This window comes from Panthera leo, chromosome F2 (genome assembly GCF_018350215.1).
Source record: "Panthera leo isolate Ple1 chromosome F2, P.leo_Ple1_pat1.1, whole genome shotgun sequence".
Taxonomy (NCBI): domain Eukaryota; kingdom Metazoa; phylum Chordata; class Mammalia; order Carnivora; family Felidae; genus Panthera; species Panthera leo.
In genome coordinates, this window is record NC_056695.1 from 65,755,288 (window position 1) to 65,767,780 (window position 12,493).

At 43.8% G+C, this 12,493-nt stretch overlaps 1 long non-coding RNA gene and 1 other non-coding gene across 2 annotated transcripts; both read left to right on the forward strand.

The window, feature by feature from the left end:
• The first annotated feature begins 283 nt into the window (after window positions 1–283).
• Window positions 284–390, forward strand: LOC122211335. The gene has a single exon (XR_006198635.1). It is a non-coding gene; the product is annotated as a U6 spliceosomal RNA (small nuclear RNA).
• A 2,243-nt stretch (window positions 391–2,633) lies between these two features.
• LOC122211124 lies at window positions 2,634–10,170 on the forward strand. Its single transcript, XR_006198513.1, has 2 exons — window positions 2,634–2,986; window positions 9,881–10,170. It is a non-coding gene; the product is annotated as an uncharacterized LOC122211124 (long non-coding RNA).
• The last annotated feature ends 2,323 nt before the right edge of the window (window positions 10,171–12,493 follow it).

Here is a 12,493-nt window from a genome sequence, read left to right on the forward strand (position 1 = left end):
AGGTAGCATGAAGGAGTTCTCCCATGGTGACAAAGCGGCTCTGTGTCTTGATTGTGATGGTAGTTATATGAATCTATTCACGAAATACAATTACATAGACACGGACACACACAAATGAATGCAGTCTTCAAAAATGATAAAAACAAGGGCACCTGGGTGGCTAGGTCGGTTAAGTGTCTGACTCTTGATCTCAGCCTAGGTCTTGATCTCAGTGTTGTGAGTTCAAGCCCCATGGTGGGCTCCACCCTGGGCATGAAGCCTAGTTTAAAAAAAATTATAAAATGTGCTCGCTTCGGCCGCACATATACTAAAATTGGAACGATACAGAGAAGATTAGCATGGCCCCTGTGCAAGGATGACACGCAAATTCGTGAAGCGTTCCATATGTTTTAGTACGCGAGGGGTGTAAAGCGTATCGAGGAGGGTTAATAAAATTTGGAGGAATAAGAATCCAGAATGGATTATAACAGTGATTACTTTCTTAGCCACAGCTCATAGGGTTTTTGTTCTTTGGTGGTGAGGAATAAAAAATTTATAGCAGACTTTGACATACTCATTATAATTTATAAAATACATTTGTGGCAATGTCATCTTCATAATAAACTACATATAAAATCAAAAAAATTATAAAAGCAAAATGAGGTCTGTAGTCTAGTTAACGGTAATATACTAATGTCAATGTCCTGGCTTTGATATCATACTACAGCTTGTTATCACCATTAGGGGAAGCTGGGTGAAGGACATATGTGACTGCGCTATTTTTCGCAACTTCCTATGAGTCTATAGTTATTTCAAAATTAAAAGTTACAAAAAGCCCTCTATTCGTCATTTTCATTTATCATTTGCTTAATCATTTATTCATGGTGTTAACTCTAATGATAACCCTCCGTGTCAAAACAAAAAAAAAACGGGGCGCCTGGGTGGCTCAGTCGGTTGAGCGTCCGACTTCGGCTCAGGTCACGATCTTGCGGTCCCTGAGTTCGAGCCCCACGTCAGGCTCTGGGCTGATGGCCCAAAGCCTGGAGCCTGCTTCCGATTCTGTGTCTCCCTCTCTCTCTGCCCCTCCCCCGTTCATGCTCTGTCTCTCTCTGTCTCAAAAATGAATAAATGTTAAAAACAAAAACAAAACAAAAAACCCAAACCCTCAAATAATCAGCAGATCTCCTTGTTTATTCTCAAAGCATTGCTGGGAGCTGTCCCGAGCCTGCCCGTGATCCTTCTGAGCACTTGTCTTACGCTCCATCTCTGACAGAAGCATTGAGTGTGGAGGCGATTGTCCTTTGTTGGCAGGGCTTCATCTAGACCGTCCTCCGGGGTCGGGAGATTCACTCTTGGTCTGTCGTCCGTGAATTTACGCAAATTCTTAAGGACTTTATCTTTTCAAACACTGTTCCTTCTAAAGTCACTGAATTTCATGTGTTTATCTCCATTGTTTAAAACACTCACACTCAATATTTGTAATTCTTTTAGCCCTTTGAAACTTCATGGGTGCCCCTCTTATTTGGGTCCACTGAAATTTGGTCAACAAGTTTACTTACAGACATACTTTCTATGTCTTTCGTGAATTCATAACATTTGCTTATTTCTTCAAAGCTTTGGTCTTTCCATACTTGAATCCATACCTTTTGAGCTCTTGCTCAGATGTAGATTCCTCTTAATAATTTAGTTTGCCTCTTCTGATGTGTCCTCTACATGTCCTTCCTTGAGTGGCGGAATGACTAAAATCACACACATTCCTTCAAGTGCTGACCCATCTAGGTGTTGTACAAGATAGATGGAACCAAACTTTTAGAATCCAGGACCGGTGAAAGGCTCTTTTACATGCTAAGTTTTACAGGTGTAAATTTTTCTAGACTTTTTTCTTCACTTGTACTTTTTTTTTTTTTTACCAATTGAAATATGCATAAAAGGAACACAGAGGGCAGCCTCTATCAAAGGGATTGAAAGCTTTGCCCGAGAACACCAGGCACTGGGGAGAAACGTTTCCCAGGCGCCCATAGCAGGCAGAGACAGTGAAAGAGGAAAAGTGAAGGTAGCAGACATTTACATAATGACATCAACATATTTTAGCTGCCAGCTGTGAGCTGTCTCCAATTCTTCTTTCACGAGCTCCTCAAAGTGCTAGACCCAGAGTGACCCCTGGGTTTTATTGGCCCCAAGGGCAACTCTGAAAGTAACCACAAGTAAGTTTCCTTTTGTTTCTAATGCTGCCCAGAATACTGAGCAGGATTTTCTTATCCTGATAAGAAAAACACAGCGCAAGTATTTTTGGCAAATAATCTACAGTGAATACTATATCTGTTCTCTGGCAACTGATGGCCATCATTGTATGGTTTGACTTGTTCAGATCTGTCCGCTTTTAATGTGTTTTTATACATTTGCCTATCACGCTTTCTCTCTTTTGCTTACTCAGTTGTTCACTGGTTTCATGTCATTTCTCATTTGCTTATTATTATGCAAGTCCCTGGGTTATGCCCTGGGAGCACACCACAAATATCACTATGACTGAGTGCCCGACACTCAAAAAGTAACTGGCATTTGGTAAGTGGGGCACGTGACCCAGCCCAAGCCAATTAGCGTATCACATACTCCTGGCTACAGTGATTGGTCCACAGACAGCACGTGTCCAAAGACAGTCCAATCAGAGCCCCCAAGGGCTCTCGTGTGAAAGCCCCAGGATGACCCAAAGCTCTCCTACCTCTTTCTCTCTACATCCCCAGCACGTAGAGGAGCCCTTGACATGTAGTGGCCCTCAATAAGTATTTTTTGAATTATTGAATGCTATGCCTTTCTTTCTTATTGTACCAGAAATCTGAGAGGACACGAGAGGCTAGACCTGCCATCTTACCCCCTCAGGGAGCCTGAGACTGAGCCAACAGAGCACAAAGCATGCGGCAGGCAGAGACACGTGATTACATCTGGGAGCCCTGAATCTTGCCATGCCTGAAGCCAGAGCTGCCCTTGGTCTTCTCACTTCCATGAGCCAGTAAGTTTCTGTTTTGCTTAATCCGTGTTTAGTTAGGTTTATGTTATGTCACTGTTTACTGCCGAGTCCTAAATGAAAAAATTAAAAGAAGGGTCATGCCCCGGCCTTAAACTGGAGCATTTCAGTCCCTTGGAAGGTGAAATATGGAGCACAGGCACGTGGGATGGGAGTTTGACGGAGGTGCTTTCCATGACGATGTGCTGATGCCTGTGGCAGAGGGGTGATGGCAGCAGGCATAGAGACAGCACTGGCGATGGTGATGATGCTTGTAATAATGGTGGTGAAGGGGCACGTGGGTGGCTCAGCCGGTGAAGACTACAACTCTTGGTTTCGGCTCAGGTCATGATCTCACGGTTTGTGGGGTTGAGCCTTGCAGCAGGCTTTGTGCAAACAGCATGGAGCCTGCTTGGGATTCTCTCTGTCCTTCTTTGTCTGCCCCTTCCCCACTCGTGTGCAGGCTCTTCCTCTCTCTCAAAATAAATAAACATTTAACATGGTGGCAGACCCAGTGGTGTTGGTGATGCTGCTAATGGTGATAATGGGGGGGGTGGGGGCTGGGATGGCTGCAGTGGTGGCCATTAGCACCAAGTGACTCTCCTCCTGTCTCCTCCAACACTCAGCACCACTGTAAACTAACCTTACAACTTCCTCCAGAATAAGAAATCTTAGAACTGAAAGAAACCTCAAGAAAGTATCTAGTATGAGCCCCACATTGTGCTGAGCATGGAACCTGCTTGGGATTCTCTCTCTCCCCCTCTCTCTCTTTCCCTCCCCTGCTCGTGCATGCTCTCTCTCTCTCTCTCTCTCTCAAAATAAGTAAACTTTAAAAATTAAAAAAAAACAACTGATCTTGAACTTCTAGCCTTCAAAACTATGAGAAAGTAAGTTTTTGCTTACCTACCTTGTGCTACTTTGTCATGGCAACCCTAGAAAACTCATGTAGGGTCAGTGAACTAGTATTTCTTAATTCCCCCCAGTTTGTTCTAAGACTCAATCAGTGTCTAGAATAATTGCCTTAAAAGGTAAACTTACATTTTCCAGCCCTCTTTCAAGACACTGGCCACACTTCACCTGTCCTACCACAGGTCCAACTTCCCTATGAAAGTTCCTAACCTCAGTTAGGACCTTCACTGCACCATCTCTTAGAAGTACCATGCCAGTGCCAAGAACTCATTTGCTCCTGCTAGCTCTTCCCCAACCCCAAAGTTTTCACCTCTCCCTTCCCCCAAACCACATGCAAGTCAAGCTTTTATCAAGCATTTACTAGGCAAGGTGCCATGATGCCTAACCACATAATATATTTTTAAAGAAGGGACTTTCAGGGACCTTTTCTCCTGAGCAAGGTGGGGGGGTGGGGGTTGCGGATTCAAGCTTTACACTGCATCTCTCAAGTTATGCCAACCGGGAACCTATCTAAACCATTGATGCTAAGTTCTCAGGGAGCTAGAGCAGGAATTTATTTAAGATTTTGTTTTTAATCAAATCTCTACGTGCAATATGGAGCTTAAACTCACAACCCTGAGGTCAAGAATTGCATGCTCTACAGACTGAGCCAGCTAGACAGCCCTAGAGCAGGAATTCCCACCACCGGCACAAGGAAGGGAATGAATCCTTGGTTCAGGCAGCACCATGAATGAGTTGGTAAATTCACCTTGGCAATCTTTGAGCTGTGTTCTCAGTTTCTGTGCACAGTTTTCTTTGTCTCAGACTGCCTTGCTACTCTACCAACTAATGCTAGTGAGAAGGTATGTCCATTAATAGTTAAGAGCATAAGCTCTGCACTTGGAAGAACCTGGTTCAAATCCTAGCTGCTCCACTTTGTAGCTCTCTAGAACAACATCCTAAACTTGGGAATATGCAGAAGAGGTTCCTGGGTGTTCTTTTGGTGCAGTTTTTGGACTTGACTTTCTACTGAGTAGGCAATTTTCGTCTCTGTAGGGGCAGAGGTTAACTTTTAAATTTTGGTCCAGTTAAGATGCAAATAATTTAACTCTGGTGGTAGAATTGGTTCCAAGGGTTATGGTTTATGGCCCTGTTGGACATTAACCAGCTTTCCATCTAATCCAGTAATATTTCTGTATTGATTTCCTGCTGCTGCTATGATAATTTACCACATCTTAGGGCTTAAAACAACATACACTTATCTTAGTTCTAGAAGTCAGAAGTCCAAAATCAGGTTCATGGGCTAAAATCAAGTGCCAGCAGGGTTGGTTTCTTCTGGGGGCTCTACAAGAGGATGTGTTTCCTTGCTTTTCCAGCCTCCAGGGTCACCTACATTCTGCAGCTTGTGGCCCCTTCCTCCATCCTCAAAGCGCATCACTCCAGCCTCTGCTTTCACTCTTCTGTCTCTCACTCAGACACTCCTGCCTCCCTTGTATAAGGATGCTTGTGATGACACTGCATTACCAGATAATCCAGAATAATCTCCCCATCTCAAAATCTACAACTTAATTACATCTGCGAAGTCCTTTTTACCTTTAAGGGGACGTATTCACAAGTTCTAGCATCGGGATGTGGACATCTTTGGAGGGTGGGGAGGCATTATCTAGGCTACCAGGCTTTCCTTGTATTTCTTTGTTAAATCATCTGCATATACCTAAATTCTCTAATGCTCTTTGGGTAAGCTTTAATATCCTACTGGTTCTCACACAAATTAAAGACTAAAAATCTTTGACATGTGATCATTTAATACTCACCTGAGAATCATGATGCACATTTTGTAAAAATACACTTAACATAGCTTCGTGACCCTAGGCAAGTCACTTAACCTCTCCAAGTTTTACATCTCTATAAGCAAGGATGACATAAATAATAATAATACTTAATTTGGGGGGGTTGTCATTGTAGGGGACAAATGAGACAATGTATGTACAACAATTGGTTCAGCGCCTTGTGCATCATAAGACCTCAATAAATGTTACATGCTGATGCCAATAAGAACCCGGACAAGTACTGTGGCCCCCTGTACCTCCACTTGCCTAAAACCAGAGTGCTGTGCTTAGCGCCCTCTATTTGCCTTTGTAGCTCTAGCTTTAGGACCAGTTAGCAAACATTAGGTAGTTTCATTCAAGTTGCAAAAAGGCGCCCCCTCTCGGTGAAAAAGGCATTGCAACTCCAGCCAGAGCACCTGACCTGGCAAAGGGGTGCTGACTGGTTTTCAGTCTCCACTTGCCCTTCCCCAGCCGGGTCCCTTTGTGGCACACACAAACTGTACACTCCGCGTGGGGAGTCCCTGACCATGATTTTAAAACTAATTGATGCTGGTGATTATCATAGGAAGCACTCCACATTGTTCTCTGGACAGAAGGAGAGTGATGTAATAATAACCTGAGCAGAAAGACAGGACTTGTCTTTGTACTGATTTCATGCCAAAACATGTCAAATTGCAACAGACAATTGCCAGGAAACTTATTAGCATCAATAATAATATTCTTGCGCGCACACACACACACATACACACACACCCCAAAACCAAACAAAACTAAATCTGCCCAGAACAACGGACAGTCATCATTCAACAGACTACAAACAGTTCCTCCCGTGGCATGTATAATGATGGATGAAACTGGGCACAAATGTAGTGTCCTGCAGCTATGGCTGCACTGACCCCAGAACTGCTTGAACTCAGGGTCATGTTTACACTGTAAATATGTAAATATGCTATGCAAATATGTATACTCACTCCATTTCTTAAAAAAAAGAAAACAGAACCATGCTTAAGATGAGCAGAGCAGCCTTGCCACTCAATGTGTGGTCTGGATCGCCAGCATCTACATGACCTACCTGGCTGCTGGTTAGAAATTCAGAGTCTCAGGTCCCCCAGACCTGCTGGATCCGAAGCTGAATTTTAACAAGATTCCCAGGCAATTCAAATGCACATCAAAGTTTAAGAAGCTCTGCTCTAAGAACTTCTGAGTGAAAGCGGTGGGTGGTAATATCCTTCTGAATAGCTGTCCCTCTTTGTAAGGAAAAATCACACCATTGCTACCAACCAGCAGGGATGTCAGAGAAGGGAAGTCACTGAAGCCGTCTTTCTACACAAACATTCATTAGGGTCTGTTGTATGCCAGACATTGTTCTAGATGCTGAGATACAGCAATGGAAAAGAAAGAGAAAAAGAAAAAGAAAAACCCTGCCCTGGAAGATCAAATGAATAGTCTATAGCATGTCAGGTGGTGGTAAATACTATGAAGAAAAATTAAAACAGGATAGGGAGGGTGACATTTTTGCACTTTTTTAAAAAAAATTAAATCTTTCCTTTGTTTTCACATTTTTGCTTCTTTTTACTTCCAAAAGTAAAGGAGATCGTAGCTCTGCAGTTTTTGCGCTCTTCAACATCATGGTCAGGAGAGGATGCTTGTGCAAAGATCCAAAGGAAACAGAGACAAGCTTTGCAAATATTTCCTGGAACAGCATGGCAAGGAAAGGGAACGGCACATGCAAAGCCCCAGGGAGCAGAAATTACAGCATGTGTGTATGTGGACGAGAGTGACCCATTGATGATTGATCGAGGTAGAGGGAAGAATTGCTGATGATGTATGTTCTCATCAGTGGAAGAGGATGAGACAGAGGACACAACAGAGGCCAGTCCAGTAGGGGAGTATAGAGTCTGACCACTAATATGAGGGAAGGTAGAACACATGTGCCCAATGTGGGTAAGCTGGTAAATAAAGTGGCAAAGCTCCCAGAGGTTTCCTGTAGGGTTTAAGATTTCTCCTTGTAATAGGAGTCAAGTTCATGAGTTGAGAGAGAGAGAGAATACTAGAGGTATAGCAGAGAGGGTAGCGTTTGAAACGGCTGGAAGAGTGAACAGACCAGGGAAGCGGGTGCTTGTTAAGTAGCACTGATTCCTCCTGGTGACACAGCAGCTGTCTTTCTCCAGCCACGTTCAGCATCAAGTGGAGACGAGGAGAGAGTGGGGGGTTGGCAGTGAAGATAGGAGCGGCCTTCCCCAGGGAACAGGGGGCTCCCTCTTGACTGCTTGAACCTACAACCAGAAATGCTTAGTGTTGGAATTTCCCTGGAGATGGGGGCTGCTGGAAGCAGAAGCCAAGCTTCAGGGACCCCATACTGGAAACCTACATGAGTTCAAATCCTGACTCGGTCACTTACTACTCTGCATCCTGGGGTACGTGTTCTCACTTCTCTGAGTCTGCACCCCTTCTCTTCAGGCTCTGCTCATGTTAACGCCTCTGCCCAGAGGCTTCCTCTCCCTTTACCAAGCCAAGGAAATGGTCCTGGTCTGCTGCTTGAAGATACACATTTTAAATATTCAAATGACTGTTCATGTATTCATTCAGGGAATACTAATAGCTCATATTAGGAGAAAAAAATGGATAGGGGCATCTGGGTGGCTCAGTTGGTTAAGCATTTGACTCTTGATTTTGACTGGCGTCATGATCTCACAGTTGGTGGGATCAAGCCCCGCCCTGGGCTCTGCACTGACAGTGCAGAGCCTTCTTGGGATTCTCTCCCTCTCTGTCTCTGTCTCCCCTTCTCTCTCTCTCCCTCTCTCTCCCTCTCTCTCCCTCTCTCTCTTTCTCTCTGTCTCTCAAAATAAATAAATAAACAGTTTTTAAACAAAAAAGGACAACAAGTGGATAAATCCAGGTTCCAGTAGAAGTTCTACCAGTTACCAGTTTTATGAAACACACAGAAATAGCTGCACCAGAAAGTTTCTAACTACGCCAAGGCTCATTTTTCTCTGCTGCAAAACAGAAACATTAACACAATGTTCCTCACAGGGCTGTGTGAGAAATAAGTGAAATAATCAAGCTCACCCACAAAGATACTTAGTGCAGTGCCCAGGCACATAGTAAAAGCTCATTAAGCGTTAGCCGTTATTAGTCACAGATATGTTTTGCTAGGCACTGTGCTAAGAGCTGGGGATGCAAGGATAAAGGGGGTCATTTGTGTTTCACACGATTCATATTATAGTGAGGGAGACAGTATCTAAACCAATACATTATAATTGTGATGCAATTAGACACGAGCTCTGCCAAAGACGTGTATACAGTTACCACTGACGGGTAATGAAGCAGAAGTTTTCACTGCACCTTGGGAAGATGAGAAGTCTTCCTGGGGTGATATTTGGAATGGTCTTCCAATGACGAGACATTTGCCAGATGGAGGAGGGGAAGGGCATCCCACGTTGAAGGAACAACGTGGCATCTTGAAAGGGCATAGTGTATCCATGAAGCTGTGCAGAGCCACAGTCACTGGAATGGAGGGGACATGGAAAAGCAGAACAGCAGATGAAGCCTAAGAGGCAAAGGTCCCACATGGGGAGGGCCATGTTTGCCACGCTAGCCCTTCCCACGTGATCTGATAAACCATGGGCAACTGTGTTCAGGTTTTTAGGCAGAAGAACAAGATCAGGATCCTGGCATTACAATGGAACATAGATGAGAGGAGGAACAAGGCTGAGGATGGGAAATGGGAAATGGCCAGGAGGCCATTGTAATAATGCAGGTGCGACATGATAAGAACTTGGACAAGGGCAGTGGCAGAGGGCATAGAAAGGAAGCTAAGGATGGGAGAGACCGTTCAGAAGTCAAATCCACAGTACTCAGGAATGTGTTGGGGCTGGATGTGGGGTAAGAAGATGAGGGAGTCATTCACCATAGCCTATTAAACTCACATAGCGATGGGTTAGTGAAGCGGAGTTTAAAAATGTTTTAGCAAGTGAAGGCTCCAAATCTAGGGCAGCTTGAGAGTTACCTTGGAGCATATCTTCTTTGACTCCCTGATGAACACTTGAGCATTTCCTGGTAATCATGTAATAGTAAAGCAAATAGCACCCATTGCCCTCAAAAAAGACTATATGACCATGTATCTATAATGCAAATATAATATTACTATAATATTAACCATTATGCCATGTGCGTGCTACAGGAGATATGGAACAAAGAATACAAGACCTAGCAGAGAGAAACATCTACTCCTTGGAGGCACTCAACCATGAGAACATTTTTGAAAGATAGAGATGGGCACTGAACGAGGGAGGAAATGCCTGAGCTGAGCAGGTGAGCAGGAAAGCATTTTTCAGGTGTGTTGTGACAGCCCTTCATCCTGTGAGCTGTTCCAGAACGAAAGGATCCATGATCAGAAAAGTCTGGAGATTCAACCCCCTGTCACAGCATGTCGCACAATTCTCTTGACATATTAAAGATCCTGAGAAGCCCTGCAGTTAAAAATAATTTGTCTAGGGGCGCCTGGGTGGTTCAGTCGGTTAAGCGTCTGACTCTTGATTTTGGCTCAGGTCATGATGTCACAGTCCGTGGGATCGAGCCCCATATCGGGCTCCACACTGACAGCAGGGAGCCTGCTTGGGATTCTCTCTCTCCCTCTCTCTCTCTCTCTGCCCTTCTCTGCTCATGCACACATGCTCTCTCTCTCTCTCTCTCTGTCAAAATAAATAAACTTAAGAAAAAATAATTTGTCTAGTGAAAAAAGCAAGTTAGTGGTTACTTGAGAGAGGTGGTAGGGATAGGGAGGGGCACAAGAAAACATTTTGGGGTAACGTACATGTTCTATATCTTGATTGGGGTGGTAGGTTACATGGATGTACGTATGCGTCAAATTCATTGACCTGTACACAGAATGTAAACATTTTGCTGTACGTTTTATGTGTAAATTATACCTCATTTAACTTGATTAAAAACAATAACAATTTGTTGGGGGGCCTGGGTGTCTCTGTTGGTTGGGCATCTGGCTCTTGATTTTGGCTCAGATCATGATCCCAGGGAGGTGGGATGGAACCCTATGTTGGGCTGAGCATGGAGCCTGCTTAAGATTCTCTCTCTCTCTCTCTCTCTCTCTCTCTGTCTCTCCCTCTATGTCCTGCCCCCATTTGCATGCTCTCTCTAAAACGAAAATTGTCTAAAAATTATTATAACTCGTCTTTTTTTTTTTTTTTTTTTTTGCCTTGGAGAACCTTTTTATTATTTTCATTAATATTCCCTCAAAAGGCCTATTTCTCTGAACACCATCTGGAGAAACACCAGTGTGTCCATTTCCTATGGCTGCTGTTACAAATTACCACAAACTTAGTGGTTTAAAACATCATAAATTTATTATCTTACAGTTCTAGAGGTCACACATCTGAAATGGGTCTCACTAGGCTAACTCAAGGTGCTGTGTTTGTTCTGGAGGCCCTAGGGGAGGAAAGATCTGTCTTCTTGCCTTTTCCATCTCCCAGAGGCCACCCACATCCCCTGCCTCAGAGGGTCCCCGTTCCTTTATCTTCAAAGTCAGCAATCATATCCCTGTGACCTCTACTTCCTTCCCCAGATCTCCTTCTCTGACTTCTACTTCCCTCTCTCACTCACTAGAACCCTTGCGATTACCCTGCACCCACTCACATCATCCAGGATTACGTCCTCATCTCAAGCTACTTAATTGGATCACATCTGCAAAGTCTTTTTTGTTGTATAACACTGCCAGTTTCCAGGAATTAGGACAACTTGGGAGACTGGGGGCATTATTCTGCTTAACATAACCAGTTTTTAGTGTAAAATAAGAGGAGTGAATAAGAACCCCAGAAATGAAGGTTGAGGAGGTTGAGGTCAGATCAGGCTAAAGAATTTGGTAAGCGACAGGCAGAATTTCTTTAACCTTAAATTGCTACATTTACATGTTTTAAAATATGAAAGCTATCATCGGGTATAAAGAGTTTTTCCTCGGATCACCAGCCATCCAGTTCCCCTTTATGGGACCAACAAATGTTACTTACCACTTTCTTATATATTCAGACATAACCCATGCCTACATAATTCCTTTACACACATAGTAACATAGTATAAAAATTGTCTTGGTGACTTTCTAACTACTACTCAGCAATATAAGTTGGATATCACACCAGAACAAGACAATGAGAGCTTTTTAAAGAGTTTATTTATATTTTTTAGTAATCTCTACACCCAATGTGGGACTCGAACTCGCAACCCCAAGACCAAGAGTCCTATGCTTTACCAACTGAGCCAGCCAGGCATCTCCAAAGAGAGCTTCTTTATTCATTTCAAATGGATACATAGCATTTAATTTTATGGACTGGTGATTCTTCTCATGGTTGTTCATTGGAATGGCCTAGGGAGATTTTGAAAGATCCCCAGGAGTTCCAGTTATCTTTTCTCTGCAACAAATCACCTCAAAGGTTAGAAGCATAAAACAATGACCATTTTGTTATGCTCACAATTTGGGGGGGGGGGGCAAGAATTCTTGTAGGGCACAGTGGGGACAGCTTGTCTCTGCTCCACAGTGATGGGAGGCTTTGGTGGGGTGACTTGGATGGCTGGGAGATGGCAGGAATGGTTTGATTGGAGCCGTGTATCTGGGGCTTTGATTTTGACATCAGTTGGAATGCCTGGTTACTATCCACATCATATCTGCAGAGGCTGAAATATCTAAAAACGATTCCTGACTCACATGCCTAGTGCCTGGGCTAGGATGGCTGTAACAGCTGGGGCTGAATGGACCTCTCTCTCTCTCTCTGTCTCTCTCTCTGTC